This window comes from Mesocricetus auratus, unplaced genomic scaffold (genome assembly GCF_017639785.1).
Source record: "Mesocricetus auratus isolate SY011 unplaced genomic scaffold, BCM_Maur_2.0 Super-Scaffold_100003, whole genome shotgun sequence".
In the NCBI taxonomy this organism is placed as follows: domain Eukaryota; kingdom Metazoa; phylum Chordata; class Mammalia; order Rodentia; family Cricetidae; genus Mesocricetus; species Mesocricetus auratus.
Window position 1 is genome coordinate 51,126,424 of NW_024429188.1, and position 6,652 is coordinate 51,133,075.

The following is a 6,652-nucleotide window of genomic DNA, read 5'->3' on the forward strand; positions in this document are numbered from 1 at the left end:
AACCTAGCTTCAGTGTTAGAAGAACATTGGGCCCTTTCCATTGGTTAGTTTCTAGATTTTTTTTTCATTCAGCATATACTTTAGGCTGTGTCTCCATTAGGGAAAAAATTCTGCTTTGGGGCATCAATAGAAACATCATCCTTTTAAATGAGAAAAAGGTAAAGTTAGCATGGATAAATGTATTTGGGGATTTAGGTGGATGTATATACCCCCTTTTTATTTTGAAAATTTGACATATAAGCACTTGATAGTGTTGTTCCACATTAACTTAATCCTGTGAATTGTAAGGGATATTAGTAACATGACTAATATTCCATAAACTGCAAGACACAGAGAACTGTGGTTTCAGATGTGAAGCTGATGTCTACTTACTACTAATCATGGACTACAAGTTTGGAATACTGTGTAAAATATTGTCTATAATAGAGGATAGGCTCTATGGTCATCCTTTAACTTCCTCCCTTCCCAGAATCTGACCATTTATGAAACCAAGGGAAAGAACAAAACTGAAAAACAAACAAAATCAACTTAATTAATGGTAATTAACTTTTAAAGATTTAAAATTAAGACTCTAAGATAAAAGATTTGGGAATCTTTAAAATGCAGTTTTAATTCTGAGCTCAAGGAGACTCCCCTACCAGGCAATTACATACTCAGAAGCATCTAAGAAATAATCACAGAAAATCCTGAAGGAGAAAACAACTGGGTTTTTCCACGTAAGTATGAGAAAATACATATCCAGCTAATACTGTAAATGAGACAAAAAATGTGAACAATATAAAAACATAACAGTTTCATGGAGGAAGAACTTGCTGGAAGGCTTTAGTTTTTACTACTTTATGCAGACAATCTAATGCAATAGATTTTAAGCTTTACCAAAAATAATTTTAGATGGAAACTTCAAAATAATCCTATTGGTTGTATTTTTGTTTTAACCCCTTCTGTTCTACAAGGGAATTTTCAAATTCTATTTTATTTTTTGTTCATTTTACATACCAATCACAGTTCCCCTCCCTCCCCTCCTTCCCTTCTGTCCACCTCCCCCCCAACCCATCCTACTCCCCATCCACTCCTCAGAAAGGGTAAGGTCTCCTATAGGAAGTCAACAAAGCCTGGCACATTCAGTTGAGGCAGTGCCAAGTCCCCCCATCAAAGATGAGCAAGGTATCCCACCATATGGAATGGGCCCCAAAAAGCCAGCTCATGCACTAGGGGTAGATCCTGGCCCCACAGGTGTCCCAGGAGCAGACCAGGTTACAAAACTGTTGCCCATAGGTAGAGAGTCTGGTTTGGTGCCATGCTTGTTCCCTAGCTGTCAATCTAGAGTCCATAAGTTCAGGTCAGCTGTCTCTGTGGTTTTCCCATCATGATCTTGACCCCCCCTTGCTCATATAACCCTCTCCCTCTCCTCAACTGAGCTACCATAGCTCAGCCTGGTATTGGATGTGGATTTCTGCATCTGCTTCTATCAGTTACTGGATGAAGATTCTATGATGACAATTAGGGTAGTCATCAATCTTATTTCAGGGTAAGGCCAGTTTAGGCACTCTCTCCACTATTGCTGGGAGTCTTAGCCTGGGGTCATCCTTGTGGATTCCTAGGAATTTCCCTAGTACCAGGTTTCTCCCTAACCCCATAATGGCTCCCTCTAGCAAGACATCTCCTTGCTCTCTCACCCCATACCTCCTCAAACTGGACCATCCCTTCCCCTTTACTGCTTTCCCTGATGTCAGTTTACCCAGGAAATCTCATCTATTTCCCATCCCCAGGGTGATCCATGTGCCCCTCTTAGGGTCCTCCTTGTTATCTAGCTTCTCTGGAGCTGTGGATTGTGGTCTGGTTATTCTTTGCTTGAAACCTAATATCCACTTATGAGTGAATACATACTGTGTTTGTCTTTCTGGTTCTGGGTTACCTCACTCAGGATTATTTTTTTCTAGTTCTGTCCATTTGCCTGCAAATTTCATGATGTCATTTTTTTAGCAGCTGAGTAATGCTCCATTGTGTAAATGTACCACATTTTCTTTATCCATTCTTAGACTGAGGGGCTTTCAGGTTCTGGCTATTATGACTAATGCTGCGCTGGGCAGTGGTGGCACATGCATTTAATCCCAGCACTGGGGAAACAGAGGCAAGCAGATCTCAGTGAGTTTGAGGCCAGCCTCTACAGAGTGAGTTCCAGAACAGGCTCCAAAAGCTAGAGAGAAACCCTGTCTCAAAAAAAAAAAAAAAGAATAATGCTGCTATGAACATAGTTGAGCAGGTGTCCTTGTGGTATGTCTGAGCATCCTTTGGGTATATGCCCAAGAGTGGTGTTGTTGGATCCAGAGGTAGACTGATTCCCAATTTTCTGAGAAATTGCTGTACTGATTTCCAAAGAGCCTGTACAAGTTTGCACTCACCAGCCATTGAGGAGTGTTTCCCTTACTCCATGTCCTCTCCAACATAGTCTGGCATCAATATTGTATTATCTTAGCCATTCTGACAGGCATAAGATGGTTTCTCAGAGTCATTTTGATTTGCATTTCCCTGATGACTAAGGATGCTGAAAAATTCCTTATGTCTTTCAGCCATTTGAGATTCTTCTGTTGAGAATTCTCAGTTTAGATCTGCACCCCATTTTTAATGGAATTATTTGTTATTTTGATGTCTAGTTTCTTTATGTTTTGGAGATCAGCCCCCTGTTAGATGTGGGGTTGGTGAAGATCTTTTCCCATTCTGTAGGCTGCTGTTTTGTCTTATTCACATGTCCTTTGCCTTAGAGAAGTTTTTCCATTTCAGGAACTCCCATTTATTGATTGTTGCTCTCAGTGTTTGTGATACTGGTTTTATATTTAGGAAGTAGTCTGCTGTGTCAATGTGTACATAGCTACCTCCCTATCAGGTTCAGTAATGTTTCTGGATACAAGATCAACTACAAAATAAATAAATAACTCTCCTATATACAAATGATATATGGGACAAGAAAGAAATCAGATTAACATCACCCTTTACAGTAACCACAAATAATATAAAGTATCTTGGAGTAACTCTAACCAAACAAGTGAAAGACCTGTATGACAAGAACTTTAAGTCTTTGCTGAAAGAAATTGAAGATGATATCAGAAAATGAAAAAAATCTCCCATTATGTGGGATAGGTAGGATCAACATAATAAAAATGGCAATCTTACAAGGGAACTTAAGAAACATGCCATTATGTTTTCATTTCTTGACCTTCTGTATTATCTAGAATAAATATTTTTAAATAAATATTTTTATTTCAATTTACCATTTTTCTTCTTAAATCCACCACAATCCTATTTGCATTGTTATTTCTAAATTTATTGTTACATCATACAAAAATCTTAAAAAGGAAATTTCAGTAATCATAAATACAAAGGAATCGGAGTGGTGTTTGGGCTCTCAGAGTCTGAAATGTAAAAGTCTCCAATTTTGATATAAAGGACAATATAAAATTCTTATTTTGCTAATACTGTAAGTGTACCACTGAATGGATGCATCTGCAGGGAAAGCATCTCTTATAGTCTTTGTAACAGACAACTCATTGCACCAACTCTTTGAAGAAGGCTTCTATTAGAAAAAGCCATGGCTGTTCCTGGCTTTTCTCCTGAACAGGCATGTGCTCTCTAGTGACAGAGGTGCCGGTAGTTCAGCATTGCTGTCATGTTTCCATAGAATTGGATTTCTTTTCTATTTTCAAGGCAAGAAAACTCACCTTAAGGAGTGCACTAAACCTTTCTTCCATTCATGTTTCATCCATTCCAACTTTCTGTTTACTAGAGTCCATCCTTGAAGATCTCATCTCTAATGTTTTCATCCACTACATCTTCTCTACATTCACAACCCTTCTGCAACATTCCTTTGTCTCTTAAGTTAGGTCAATTTCCATTTTCAATGCATGTCTATCCTTCATGTACCAATTTAAATATAAGGTCAGTTAAAATATTCAGTGACTGAGACATAAAAGGTGATTACAGTGAGTTGTTCAACCATGGGTGAGTACAATCATTTTTGTGGATCATGTAGAATTTATATATAAAATATATGCTCCTTGTGCTTTCAAAGAGCTTTCAAATTTCTTTTTTATTAAATTTTAAATTTAATTTAAATTAGAAACAGGTTTGCTTCACATGTCAATCCCAGCTCCCTCTCCCTCCCCTCCTCTCCTGTCTCCCTTCAACCTTCCCCCAACCCCTCTGTCAAACCCCACTCCACTCTCCAAGGAAGATGAGGCCCTTCATGGGGGATCTCGAAAGTCTGTCATATGATCTAGGGCAGGGCCTAGGTCCTCCCCCCATGTGTCCAGATGGAGACAGCATCCCTCCACGTGGAATGGGTTCCCAAAGTCTATCTGGATGGCAGGGTTAAATTATGATATATTGCCTGAAGCCCCAAAGGATGCCAAGGCCTCCTCACTGACACCCACATTCAGGGGGTCTGGATCAGTCCCATGCTGGACTCTCAGCTATCAGTCTGGAGTCTATGAGTCGAAGAGCCATTTATACAAGCAGTAAAGGCAGTCCTTTAAGATTTTTAGATGTAATTTTAGGCAATTCACATGGAGAATCTTCAAAAAAGTATCTTAAAAGGGGATCTTTTAATGTAGTCTCTCCACTATTGCTTAGTTTGCCAGTTGTTGTTATCCTTGTAGATCTCTGGGAATCTCATTAGTACAAGGTCTCTCCTCAAAGCTATAGTGACTCCATCTATTATGGTATCTTTCATCCTGCTCTCCTCTATTCTTACCCCGACTCAACCTTTCTGTTCCCCCATGTCTTCTTCCTCCCTCATCTTATCCCCCTTTCTTTTTCCTGGTTCCCTCTCCCCTCCTCCCATTTTCCCAATCTGCTCAGGAGAGCTTATCTTATTCCATTTCTCTGGGGTATCATCCATATCTCTTGGGAACTTCCCTGTTTCCCAGACTCACTGGCACTGGGATTGTAGGCTGACACTCCCCTAATCCATCACCATGGCGTAAATATGAACTTTGGGAGACCATTCCACATGAAGGGATGCTCTCTCAGCCTGGACACATGGGGAAGGGCCTAGGTCCTGCCCTTGATGAAATGACAGACTCTGGAGATCCCCCCAAGGAGGGCCTCACCCTCCCTGGGGAATGATGTGGGGATTGGGCCGGGGGCTGAGAGACATTTAAGAAAGGGCTCAACATCCTTAGCCATTAGGGGAAGTGCAAATAAAAATAACTCTGAGATACCATCTTACTCCTGTCAGAATGGCTAAAATAAAAACACCAATGACAGTTTATACTGGAGAAGATGTAGAGAAAGGGGAACACTCCTCCATTGCTGGTGGGAGTGCCAACTTGTACAGTCATTTTGGAAATCAGTATGGAGGTTCCTCAGGAAATGAAAGTCAGTCTACCACAAGATTCAGCAATTCCACTCTTAGGCATAAACCCAAAAGAGGCACATTCATACAAGGACGTCTGTTCCACTATGTTCATAGCAGCATTATTTGTAATGGCCAGAACCTGGAAGCAACCCAGATGCACCCTCAACTGAAGAGTGGATAGAGAAATTGTGGTACATTTACACAATGGAGTACTATTCAGCAGAAAAAAAACAATGTAATCTTGAAATTTGCAGGCAAATAGGTGGCACTAGAAGAAACCATCCTGAGTGAGGTAACCCAGTCACAAAAGGACAAACATGATATGTACTCACTCATATATAGATTTTAGACATGAAGCAGGGGGCATGCCAGCTTACAAGCCCACCGCCAAAGAGTCTGGGAAACAGGGAGGACCCTAAGAGAGATATGCATGGTATTCCAGAAAAGGTGAATGGTACAGGATATCCTGAGAGGATTGGGAGCATGGGGAGAGGGGAGAGGGAGCTGGGACAAAGAGAGTGGGAAAAGAGGAGGTGAGAGGAGGACATGGGGGTACCAGGAAGGCTGAGTTGGGAAGAATAGAGGAGAGCAGGATGAGAGATACCATAATAGAGGGAGTCATTATAGTTTTGAAGAGAGATCTGGCACTAGTGAGATTTCCAGAGGTCTACAAGGATGACACCAACTGGCAATCTAATCAATAGTGGAGAGCCTACCTTAAATGCCCTTCCAGAATAATGAGATTGACGACTTATATGCCATCCTAGAGCCTTCATCCAGTGGCTGATGGAAGCAGAGGCATACACCCACAGCTAAACACTGAACTGATCTCCTGGAACCCAGTTGTAGAGAGGGAGGAGTGATGAGCAAAAGGGTTAAGACCGGGCTGGTGAAACCTGCAGAAATTGCTGACCTGAAGAAGGGGAAGCTCATGGACCCTAGACTGATGGCTGAGAGTCCAGCATGGGACTGATCCAGACCCCCTAAATTTGCATGTTAGTGAGGAGGCCTCTGCAATCTATGGGGCCTTGGATAGTAGATCAGTATTTATCCCTGGCATCCGAATGGACTTTGGGAGCCCATTCCACATGGATGCTCTCTCATCCTGGACAAAGGGATGGGGGGCTAGGTCCTGCCCTGCATGAAATGATAGACTTTGGAGATCCCCCATGGAGGGCCTCACCCTCCCTGGGGAAACGACTCTCTGCTTCTCTGTCTCTCCCCCCATCTCTACCTTTGTCTCTTCTGCTGCTCCTGTCCCCAGAGGCTAGTTTACCTCTCCCCCTTCCCCTTTCTCTT